Genomic DNA, 12,562 nt, shown 5'->3' with positions numbered 1-12,562 from the left:
AGCGGTATATAAATGTAAGTGCTATTGCTATTGCTATTGATAGAATGGAAGGAGACAGCTGAAGCTATAGACAGGTAATAGTTTACAAGAGTTGAAAGAGGTGTGAGAGAGACATTGCTTTCTGTTACACAGTGTGTAAACACACTTCCCCCTCACATACACTCTCTCTGCCATGTAAAATAAAACTCTGCAACTATACAGGACCTGTCACCAGAGGCATATGTGTGGTATGTACACATCATAAGCAGAAAACCAGTTTTTGAACCACTTTCAGCTCTCTGGTGGGCGGGGGGGAGGAATCATTCGTGTCCATCCTAGAATTTAAATATCTTGCATCAAGTTACAACCCTTTTCTAGAAATATAACTTCAATGACATAATTTGCCTGGGTGTAAGGCAGGTGAATATGAGATCACAAAACAAGTCAGTGACAAATTCTAACAACATAAATACTATTAAATCACCTATAAGCTACAAGCAAAATCAGTCCTACATGATTAATTGATTGATTGATTTGACATGTTTGTATACTGCCCCAAATGCAAGTCCTTGCATTTAGGACTTTTTATGGTAAGCAGAACCAACCATTCCAATTTGTACAACTATAAAAAGAACAGTATGACAACATCATTGGGTTGAGAATGTGACTACTGAAGATGAAATTTAATTTTGATAACCTGAAGAATGATTTTGAATAATCTTTCACCTGATACTTTATTTTTTAGAGCTGGGAAATATAATTCATTTGTTTTATCAATTGCATATTTGCTTTCATGTTCCAGAAATAAGTCTACCTTTGCCTTTCTGCTTATCTCAGAGAGATAATGCAGCATAGTGGCGAAAAGTGAAATTATATATGACATTTAATGCATCATGAGCACCAATTGACTTTATTTTTTCTTTAATCAATAGCAGTTGTAGGGCCACTAATCCACATCAGGACCACAATGAAGAGGAAGGCTTTAACCCTTTCCCTGCCCCCTTAGTCCTTTTTTGAATCTGACTGCCTGTGGCTCCTATTTGCCACAGGAAAAAACTCTCCTTGGTATCTCTCATCCCACAGTGCTCCTGATCCAGACCACCACCAGCACCCACTGTCCGTAATACAAATGCTAGAATACTTTGTATTCTACATACACATTTGTGTTCTTTGGATTGACTGAAAAAGAACAAAGCCTATCAATTTTAATGAAACATTAAATATCATGTGTTCTTTGGTCTTAAAATGAGTGGACTATAAGTAATTAAGTCTCTGATTAAAATATCATTTCAAATGGGGTATACAAATAAAGGTTAGGAGTTAATGTTTCAAATCAAACTCATCTTTGAACATTAAGAAATTACAATATCCTTAACATTCAGTCAGTGACAAACTTGGATTCCATATACATAAAATCCTATTGCAAGTAGTACTTAAAGTCACATCAGCTCTATAACACAACTAATATTATACAAACATATGACATAAAACCAACGATTTCTAACATGCCCAATCAAAATTCAGCAAAAACTTTTAACAGAAGTCTTCTTCAGTAATTTGATGTTACAGGCAGGGAATGCTGGTCTTGTGGTAGCAAGCATGACTTGTCCCCTTAGCTAAGCATGGTCCACCCTGGTTACATTTGAATGGGAGACTAGAAGTGTGAACACTGTAAGATATCCCTCTAAGGGGATGGAGCCGCTCTGTGAAGAGCATCTAGGTTCCAAGTTCCCTCCCTGGCGGCATCTCCAAGATAGAGCCAAGAGAGACTCCTGCCCGCAACCTTGGAGAAGCTGCTGTCAGTCTGTGAAGACAATACCTGAGCTAGATAGACCAATGGTCTGACTCAGTATATGGCAGCTTCCTATATTGCATGTAGTTTATAAGCACTTACATAACTTCTGACCACACTAGTGGAAAATGGGATTTTCCATATGCTGGATTGTCTTAACATTGCCAGTTATATCTATCTATCTATCTCTTTAAGAATAATTTTGACAACTTATATTAAAAGTTCTTTGGAACAAAATATCCAAGCAACCTAAACCAAGATCCTTATAATAAAATGACAAGAAATTATCGTACTCACTGAGCAAAATATACTGTGATTGCTTACACATCAAAACCTCAGCATAAAATTTTCCTCTTTGGGGGATATTAAATCAATTTCAACCTATACATATGTATTCTTGTAGTTAATTTTAAAAGGTTTGACATACTTTCAGGTTTGACAGTGCTGCAAACATTAATTCACTACAACCTTGCCAATGCTAAATTATAGTGTCCAGCCAGTGTCCGACATCCATTGTTGGTTTGCAGAAGATTTCACACCATAGATATAGATATAGAAAGAGTGGAAAGTCAACTTACATGGTGTTGATTAATAATCAGAAAAAGCCACATAATCTTCCACTTGTCCTCATTGAATCAAGAAAGTCCACTGTGAATCCTATTAGTGTATGAGTGTATTGCCTCTGTAGCAGAGGAGGTTGGTGGCAAATGGAGTCGAGCAGGATATCCCTGTTCTACTTTCCAGGTGCTATTATTTCTCCCACTAAAGCTTACTCTGCAGTATCATGCTGCCCATCTCCAGACACTATTGTGGCAGATTTATCCTGAGCAATACTTTATAAATATTTCCTCTCATTTTAGCTTACTGTGCAATCTTTCTAGCCCTCTTTTTGTCAGAAGTTTATCTTCTCAGAACTCAGAGCTCTTTTTTTATGCCTTCAGGATTCAGTTGTAAGAAAACCATTTCCAGCTTTAATTACTGTGAAATGGAAAAAACAAACACACCAGACTCAATAAATACAACTCTTACTAAAGATGTCTGGCTTTATTATTGAAGGGTGTGGTGGAAATGTGGAAATCAAGGAAAAGCAAGCAATTCCAACAGATGCTGAAGCTGCGAGATCAGAAAGTGTTCTAGGCTACTTCTAGGTGTCAATATCCTTTAAATATCTAGCCCCCAGATTTCCTACTATGGGCTGGTTCATATGTAAGTAGTTTAGGAGACATACTAGCTGTCAAACTCCATGTGTTTTTGTGTATAAACAGAAGCACATGGCTTTGGGCTGAAGTCATAGCAGTCACATGGGGTGTGGAGCTGTCAGAAGGTCATTATGTCACCGGAAATGGTCAAAGGAGGGGCTTACATCACAGGAAATGGTCAGAGAGGGGGATTATGTGACCGGAAAAGTCAGAACTACGGGTATGCCCTCGGCCCCAGTTTGGCCCCCCAACATCCTACCCCACCCTAGAATATGTCCAGGCATGCTTTGAAGGTGAGCATGTGACCCTTATACGAACATGCCTCACCACCTAGGACCAATAGGAACACATTTCAAAGCCCAGAAAGGACTGAGTGCACAGGCATGAAAATGGGCAGGTGGCCATTTTGTATAGCTTTATTGTTCGAGACAACCCCTCTGTGAACAAGTCCCACCACCCTGGGCTGATGAACAAGTCCCCACCACTTGCCAGCATGGCTAACAAATAAAGTAGTGGAAGCTTTAAAGGGGAAGAAGACTTCCTTCAGAAATTGGAAGGCCAGCCCAAATGAAGAGAACAGAAAGCAACACAAACTCTGGCAAAATAAATGCAAGGTAAAGGTGAATAGACCATGACTCTCTGAGCCATCTTGCTTTTGCAGACTCACTGTTTGTGTGATCTCCCCCCCCCGAGAGATCCTAGGAGTCAGCTGTACCACTGTCAGCTGTAAAACTTAGCCAGAGAAAGTGTTCTATTAGCAAAAGTTCTGAGAATGAGAAGTTTCCACCAGAGCCCCCACTAATTTCCTTTCTTCTCACAAATATGCATATGCACACTTTTTCTTTTTTAAAGCAAGCCTTTCTCTCTCTCTGTCTCACAATATAAACATTTCTGAGATATATCCTCAGGTTGCAAGCCTATGCACAAAACAGTTAGGAGTAAGCTCCCATGTGTTCATTAAGGCTTTACTTGGAAACTGTATAGAATGGCTGCAAGCAGGGTTGCAATGATCATTTGAATCATGATTTAAATAATTTCACAGAACTCAATTTTAATTATTTAAATCACATTTTAAAACATCAGTCAAGAAGATTCTATTTAATCACCATTTTCTAGTAAAAGTGCATTCTTGTTGTCTAATATAACCTTAATATGTATTCATGGGATGTAATGCGTATTCAGAGATCATAATGCTGTTTCCTTTGGGCAACCAGGCCCTGAATTCCTTTGTTTCACTGTTTGCATTTTTGCAAACATGCCTGTCTTACCCATAGGTACAGGAACTTCATTAAAATATTCCTGTCTCTTTTAAGTGTGCTGATATTTCTCTTCTAAAATGGAGGATAAATTTGGAAAAGGTTTCCTCCATGTTCCTGCTCCTTGCGCAAATCTATTCCTTCCCCCATAAATCCTATAGTCATTCCTTGGCCTTCTTTAGGCTGATTCAGACATTATGCTGTACAAGTGTACATATGTTGGTGTGAATTACTGAACTGGGGTTCATTTTAAAATTGAATCTGGATACAGGCCCTTCAAATGCATGGTACAGATAGGTAGTGTTCAGCTGTACCTGTGTTCAACATAACATGTGAAGGACTGTAGCTAAGAACAGATTTGTACCTGTGTGTACACTCATTGTACAAGTGTTGAACACAATGTGTGAATGGACCTAATGTCTTACACTTTTAGAGAGGGGGCAAGAGTTTGACTGTGTATGTGTGTGCCAGCGTGGTGTAGTGGTTAGAGTGTACTTCTGAAAAAAACTTCTGAGGTGTGAATTCTCATTCTATCATAGCAAATGAGATTTTTTTCAATTAAACAACTCTCATGACCCCACTTTCACTTTTTCACACTTACTATGAATATGAGGAAGTAATCAATTTAGCACACTTCACCTTATGAAGACAAACCTCATACAAATAAATTCACCATAATTCACCCCTCTGCCCAATCACTCTTAAATTGGGGATGGGTGGTAGCCTCCACCCATTAGGCACTATCTACCAGCCCAGCCCACTCCTTTGGGGCAGATCCACTTTCTGCCCCCAATCTGCCCCAAAGACACCCAAAATTCAAAAATTCTCAAAAAATCAGCCCTCTGCCCAATCCCCCTGAAATGGGGGTGGTAGCCTCCATCCATGAGGCACTACCACCCCACCCCACTATTTTGGGGCAGATCCACTTTCTGCCCCCAAACTGCCCCAAAGTCACTAAAATTCAAAAATTCTCAAAAAATCACCCCTTTGTCCAAACCCCCTGAAATTGGGGTGGTAGCCTGCACCCATTAGGCACTACCACCCCACCCCACTATTCTGCCCCAGGCCCCACTTTCTGCCCCAATATGCCCCAATCTGCCCCAAAGACATGAAAATTTCAGAAATTTACCAAAAATCAGCCCTTTGCCCAATCCCCCTGAAATTGGGGTGGTAGCCTGCACCCATTAGGCACTACCACCCCACCCCACTCCTTTTGCCCAGATCCCATGCTATGCCCCCGAACTGCCCCAAAGTCACTAAAACTTTAAAAATTCACCAAAAATTAACCGTGAACCGAATCACCCGAATTTTTCATGCCCGAAATTCGGGTGATTCGGCTCGTGCCGGAAAAATATCGGGGGACATCGGGGGTGATTCGGTTCGGCCCCGATTCACCCGAAATTGTTCGTTTCGGGCACAGATCATTCTGTGCCCGAAATTTTTTGCACATCCCTAGTATTGAGTGTGGATTCTATGACAGCAAATGAGATTTTCAATGAGACACCATCAATCCACTCTAATATGCTATCATAGAATCCACACTCCGCCTCCTGCTTCTTCTCTGTGTGTGTGCTTAGTGTGCTGCTCCACTGCTGGCAGGCAGCAACAGCAGTGGCCTTTTTGTTAGATCAGAGAGTTGGTGTGTTGTCTCTCTGAGTGTCATCTTGCTTGGGTAGGTGGTAGGTACTAGGTGTTAAGTGTTAGGGCGCCCAGAGAGAGGGGCAAAAAGGCTGGGGTGGCAATTGATGGGTGCCCCTAGCATTGTTGGTGGATTTCTTGAAAAGAAGAGAAAAAATCCCATTGGCTAGATTGGGGTTTTTTGGGGGGCAGCCCCGGACCCGCCTCTGTGGGGTGGCAGCACCCCCAAAGTGGGCCTGGGGCCATGGCAAAAATGGCCTCAGTCCCTCCCGGCAATCCCCGGAGAGATAGGAGTGATGGTTTTTTTATTAGGATTTCCTAAGGCATTAAATGAATAACTGTCTCTCTATGTGGCTTTTTATCACCTTTCACCCAGTGACACACATTCTATTCTTTCCAATTAGATATTATTTAATGCCTTAGAAAATCTTAATAAAAAAACCCATCACTCCTATCTCTCCGGGGATTGCTGGGAAGGACTGAGGCCATTTTTGCCATGGCCCCGGACCCACTTTGGTGGTGATGCTGCCCCACAGAGCCGGGTCTTGGGCAGCCCCAAACCCCCATTCTAGTCAATGGGATTTTTTTTTTTCAAAAATTCACCAATAATACTAGGAGCAACCAATTGCCTTGGGATTGTTGGGGTGGAGGACACCCATTGGTGGCTACCACCCACCCCAGCTTTTTGCCCCTAAGTGCTCCACATAGGGAGTTATGGGCAAAAATTGAAATTTTTTAAAAAAATTGTAAAAAATCAGAGGAAGGTCCAATCGACTTGAAATTTGGGTGGCAGGTAGAACACAAGGTCCCCTTTCAAACCAGCTATTTTTTGAGATCCGAACCAGTTCGGTTCGGATCCAAACCGGGGGGGGGTGGTTCGGCAAAACCAAAACCGAACCACCCTGGTCCGGTTCGGACCCGGTTCGGATCTGAACTGAACCGGGAGAACCGGTTTTATGCACATCCCTAATCCGGTGTACTGGGCTTCCCAGTAATGCTTGCAAGAACACTAGTTCGGCCTTCACTACCCAATTAGCAAGACCCTGGAATCTTCCTGAGGAATGCGAAGTGAGACTGGTTGAGATACAGTGCCCACACAGCTGGGACACTGTTAAAGCAAATACCCCACTTTGAATGGGGGTGGTGGTGTCTGGGTATACATGGGACGCCATGTTAGCGTGAGATTCTTCAGAGCTGTGCTGCTAGGACCCCACAGCACCGCCCTCCTGAGATTCTTCAGAGCTGGCTGGCTGAGAACCCATAGCCGGATCAACAGCGGAATGTGCCTCTGTAGTGGACCTGACTTGGTATCCAACTGTTTGATCAGCAGATGGGTTTGTTTGAGACACCCCTATAGGATCATCATCAGATTGTGTTGATGGGGTTTCTAAAGAATTAGCAGCAGTGGGTGGCTTTTGCCCTTTACAAGTGTTCATGTCCCCCCTCCCCAAATGTGTGGTAGTACAGGAATACATGAACTCATTTTTAATTAATTTCTGAAACTTGAAGGCCTCAGACAAATCATTATAGAGTTTCAGGACTGTCTTTTGGTAATCAGTAACTCCCATGGCTTGTTCAAAAAATCTGCACAGCAGCACTTTTTAAGGATACCAAGACAACTAGCCATCACCCTCAATCATTCACCATGGTCTTTCACACGCACCACCACATTTGGTGGTGCGTAAGCACTGCTTGGCTCCTCATCAGCGAGTTCTAAAACAAAGAACATGATAGAGTTAGAAAACTATAAACCAGTCCGCCCCACAAGGTTAGTGTAATTTATTTATTTAAATATTTATACCCCATCCCTCCGGTACTCTACTGCTTGGGGGCGGATCACAACATTAATAAAATAGATAAAATGTAAAATACAACTAATAAAGTTAACCAAATTAAACTAAAAAAGTTAAAGGACCAAACTAAAACCACAATTAAAATTGAATTTCAAACTGAAAGTCATTTTAAAAACTACAGCCTTTAAAAAATATGTGTATTTTTAATTGGTTGCTAAAAACACCAAGTTTTTATTCTGAATACTTTAAAACTAGTGCCCCAGGTGAGTGTCTGAAACTCCAAACTATGGTACAGATCTAAGGTTATTTGAAGCAAGTACATTAGAATAAGCCAAGATTATTGGGTTGGGATGACATGACCAATCTTGGCTCACTTTAACATAGAAAGGAAGTAGTTGCCCCTGAAGGGATGCAGAGTGGGAAGCGACGCGTATGTTGGAAGCTCAAGGGCACAGACAGAGCCCAGTTTTAACTGAGGTTCCGTGGAGTCCTTATTGAACTGTAAGGTGGAAAGCTGGCTATGGAAAGGGACAGAGGAAGCAACTACAGGTAGTGAGAAAGTGGAGGTACGTACAGGGAGATAATAAGCATTTTGCCACCCGTAGGTGGCCAAGGATTTGCCGCCCCAGCTGCTGCAGTGAGGGAGAAAGCCCCCCCCCTTAAAAACCACCACTGTGTGCAGCGGGATAAGGTCAGCGAAGGCCACACTGTGGCAGCTGCGGGGAGGGTGGGCGAGGGGGAAGTTCCCCCCTTTACCTTTAAAACGCTGCTCCTCAAATTTTGCTGCAGTAAGCAAGTGCTTACACTGCCTCTGTCTAAAAACGCCACTAGATACATACTCAGTTTTTGTTAAGTCTCCCTACCTTTTGTACCATAATTCACACACTGGGGTCATGCTTTGCAAGACATAGTCTGTGCCTTCTGTTCCAGAAAATGTCAATCACCTTGAATTTCATAAATGAGAGGTGGGATATAAACTGTATTATTATTAATAATAATAATAATAATAATAAATATCTAGAAGAAAAAGAAATAGAAAAATAGAAGAAAAAGAAAAAGAAAAAATGACCAAATACAAAGATCTACAAATTGAAATTGAAAGGCTGTGGCAGAAAAAGACCAAAATAATCCCAGTGGTCATTGGCGCCCTGGGTGCAGTTCCAAAAGACCTTGAAGAGCACCTCAACACCATAGGGGTCACAGAAATCACCATCAGCCAATTACAAAAAGCAGCTTTAGTGGGAACAGCCTATATTCTGCGATGATGTCTATAACAATTGACAATAAAATTCAGCCATCCCAGGTCCTTGGGAAGGACTCGATGTCTGGATAAAACAAACCAGTCAATAACACCTGTTTGACTGTGTAAACAAGAAATAATAATAATAATAATACATACATACATACATGCTGATAATCATATACATACATACTATACATACATATAGTGAGGGAAATAAGTATTTGATCCCCTGCTGATTTTGTCCGTTTGCCCTCTGACACAGAAATGACCAGGCTATAATTGGAATGGTAGTTTTATTGTAGCTGTGAGAGACAGAATAACAACAAACAAACCCTCAAAAGCCCAGTGCCCAAAAGTCAGCGATGGATTTGCATTGTAGTGAGGGAAATAAGTATTCGATCCCTTCACAAAAGATGTCTTAATACTTGGTGGCAAAACCCTTGTTGGCAATCACAGAGGTCAGACGTTTCTTGTAGTTGGCCACCAGGTTTGCACACAACCCAGGAGGGATGTTGTCCCACTCCTCTTTAGATCCTCTCCAAGTCAGAAAGGTTTCGAGGCTGATGTTTGGCAACCCGAACCTTCAGCTCCCTCCACAGATTTTCTATGGGATTAAGGTCTGGAGACTGGCTGGGCCACTCCAGGACCTTCATGTGCTTCTTCTTGAGCCACTCCTTTGTTGCCTTGGCTGTGTGTTTGGGGTCATTGTCATGCTGGAATACCCATCCACGACCCATTCTCAATGCCCTGGCTGAGGGAAGGAGGTGCTCACCCAAGATCTGACAGTACATGGTCCCGTCCATCGTCCCTTCGATCCGGTGAAGGTGTCCTGTCCCCTTAGCAGAAAAACACCCCCAAAGCATAATGTGTCCACCTCCATGTTTGACGGTGGGGATAGTGTTCTTGGGCTCATAGGCAGCATTCCTCCTCCTCCACACACGATGAGTTGAGTTGATGCCAAAGAGCTCGATTTTGGTCTCATCTGACCACAACACTTTCGCCCAGTTCTCCTCTGGATCATTCAGATGTGCATTGGCAAACTGCAGATGGGCCTGTACATGTGCTGCCTTGAGCAGGGGGACCTTGCAGGCACTGCAAGATTTCAGTCCTTCACGGCATAGTGTGTTACCAATTGTTTTCTTGGTGACTATGGTTCCAGCTGCCCTGAGATCATTGACAAGTTCCCCCCGTGTAGTTCTGGGCTGCTTTGTCACTGTTCTCATGATCATTGCAACTCCACAAGGTGAAATCTTGCATGGAACCCCAGACTGAGGGAGATTGACAGTTATTTTGTGTTTCTTCCATTTGCGAGTTATCGTGCCAACTGTAGTCACCTTCTCACCAAGCTGCTTGGCGATAGTCTTGTAGCCCAGTCCAGCCTTGTGCAGGTCTACAACCTTGTCCCTGACATCCTTCGACAGCTCTTTGGTCTTGGGCATGGTTGTGAGTTTGGAAGCTGAGTGATTGCTTGCTTCTATGGACAGGTGTCTTTTATACAGGTACTGTAACAAGCTGGGATTAGGAGCACTCCCTTACAGAGGGTGTTCCTCATCTCAGCTCGTTACCTGCATATAGTGAAAAGACACCTGGGAGCCTGAAATCTTGCTGGTTGATAGGGGATTGAATACTTATTTCCCTCACTACAATGCAAATCCATCGCTGACTTTTGGGCACTGGGCTTTTGAGGGTTTGTTGGTTGTTATTCTGTCTCTCACAGCTACAATAAAACTACCATTCCAATTATAGCCTGGTCATTTCTGTGTCAGAGGGCAAACGGACAAAATCAGCAGGGGATCAAATACTTATTTCCCTCACTGTACATGCTATACATATCAGCATGTATGTATAGTGGCATATATTCATTTTTTAAATGAAAAAATATAGTTCTTAAAGATCAAATAGGCTAACATTTTATTAATTGACAACGTATGCATGCACTATAACTATAGTTTCATTATTCTGGCAGGTCATAAGGTGGGGGGGGGAGAGAGACACTTGTATGAATACTGAAAATAAAAGTACTTCTATAGGTTGAGGGGGACTGGACTTTTAATTGAAATGGTTAAGGCTTTCCCATCACTAGCTATTTCCCCTTCGGAAGATGCTGATAGTGCTCGTATTTAAACCCATCCCGGAGTTTAAGTCTTGCTTCTCCCAAAGAAAACGTAAGATCATAAAACTACTGTGATTATTATGGCCCTCCGTTTCGGTTTCTGCTTAAGGGAGATGCACGATGTAGAAATAAAGAAAGAACAAACCAAACAAAACCACATACTTCTTCAGTTCTAGGATTTATCAAAGAAACAGTTTTGTTCCGTCGCCGAAGCTTTTTCAGCTTCATTATTGCTATAACCTTTCCTTTCCAGGAAGAGCCATGAGTAATTCTTCTCCCTTCCCCCAATACAGTGGCGAGAAGATGGCAGGCTCAGATCTTGGTGAAAGGTTATAGCACGGAATTGATCTTCTCTCATGCTGCCGAAAATGAGCAAAAAATAAATAAAAGGGGGAAGAAAGTTAGTGGCATGCATGAAACCTGATCTATTAATCTAAAAACCAAATCGATACTTGATGGGAATTCCAGGATATTAGATTCGAACACAGCCAAGAGGATTCCACTTTCGGTAAAACCTTCTTTTTTTCCCTGCAGCAGTTGCCACCCACTCCACTTTCTGGCAGTTACGTTTATCTACAGTACTGGGAACGCCGCCCCTTCTCTTAGGGCTGCTGTGATTGCCGGGTCCTAGCGCCCATCGACGTTCTTCGAGGTTTCTGTTGTTTTTATGTGGGGTGATAGATACTTCGGTTAAGTTCCAGTATGCGGTCGGGAGAAATGCAGGGCACGTAATGCAGCCGCTCTAGATGGCTGGTATTAAGCCCAAAAGCTGCGTCAAAAAGTACAAACGGCGGCTCAGTCTTCGATATGCCCAGAAAAAGAGGCTATATAAGGCAGACAGTCACATTTTCTTGTAATTATTTACTACCTGCTGCACGGTGTTATATATATTTGTGAAAGCGGGCTCAAAGACCCCCCGTCCCGCTTACTTTGCTATCCCCCGATGCTGAGCTGCAAGATGCGGTGAGAGAGGCTTACGCAGGTTCAACATCATACACTCTATGAATGGCTTTCTAGTAGCAGGAAAGCAAGCTGCCAGATTCATGCGCATCAAAGATAAGGAAGTTGTCATCCACACCTTGTTACCACCAAGGTTGCTGCCTTTATTTTCTGGGGTGTGGTGGTATGCCTTTTGACAGCAGAAGCTCCCCACCTGCTTTTGCGCCTGTACCCAGCTGTCCGGAAAAGGTGGCAACATTGCATAAACATCCTACACAACACTGCTAACCATCTTCCCCAGTTCTTATGGCGGGTGCTGTTTTTCCCTTTCTTTGAACTTTGATCTTCTAGGGATGGTCTTCTAACCCTTGCTAAAGAGGAACCTTTAAAAGTGGCGATTCTCTTATTTTTAGCAGGGGCAAAAGCAACTAGTCCTTTTTATCCCTGCACAGCATTTCTTCAGTAACTATTCCTGATGTCAATCTTGCATTTTTTCTTAGAATATTTGCTCTTTGGGAACAAGGTACCACCTCCTCCTCCACGATGTGCACTACTTTGATAACCTTTGTTGTTGTTGTTGTTGTTGAAAAGTGGTGTGTGTGTGTGTGTG

At 42.6% G+C, this 12,562-nt stretch overlaps 1 protein-coding gene and 1 long non-coding RNA gene across 2 annotated transcripts in view; one reads left to right on the top strand and one right to left on the bottom strand.

The window, feature by feature from the left end:
- JAK1 (Janus kinase 1) overlaps positions 1-12,562 on the top strand; it is a 150,088-nt gene that overhangs the window by 40,617 nt on the left and 96,909 nt on the right. The gene's annotated exons all lie outside the window — the stretch shown is intronic.
- Positions 7,341-11,557, bottom strand: LOC128322524 (uncharacterized). The gene is made up of 3 exons (XR_008305758.1): positions 11,176-11,557; positions 8,521-8,601; positions 7,341-7,577 (listed from the first exon to the last, which is right to left on the bottom strand). It is a non-coding gene; the product is annotated as an uncharacterized LOC128322524 (long non-coding RNA).

Source organism: Hemicordylus capensis, chromosome 4 (genome assembly GCF_027244095.1).
Source record: "Hemicordylus capensis ecotype Gifberg chromosome 4, rHemCap1.1.pri, whole genome shotgun sequence".
In the NCBI taxonomy this organism is placed as follows: domain Eukaryota; kingdom Metazoa; phylum Chordata; class Lepidosauria; order Squamata; family Cordylidae; genus Hemicordylus; species Hemicordylus capensis.
This window is presented reverse-complemented; position numbering and strand designations above follow the sequence as displayed.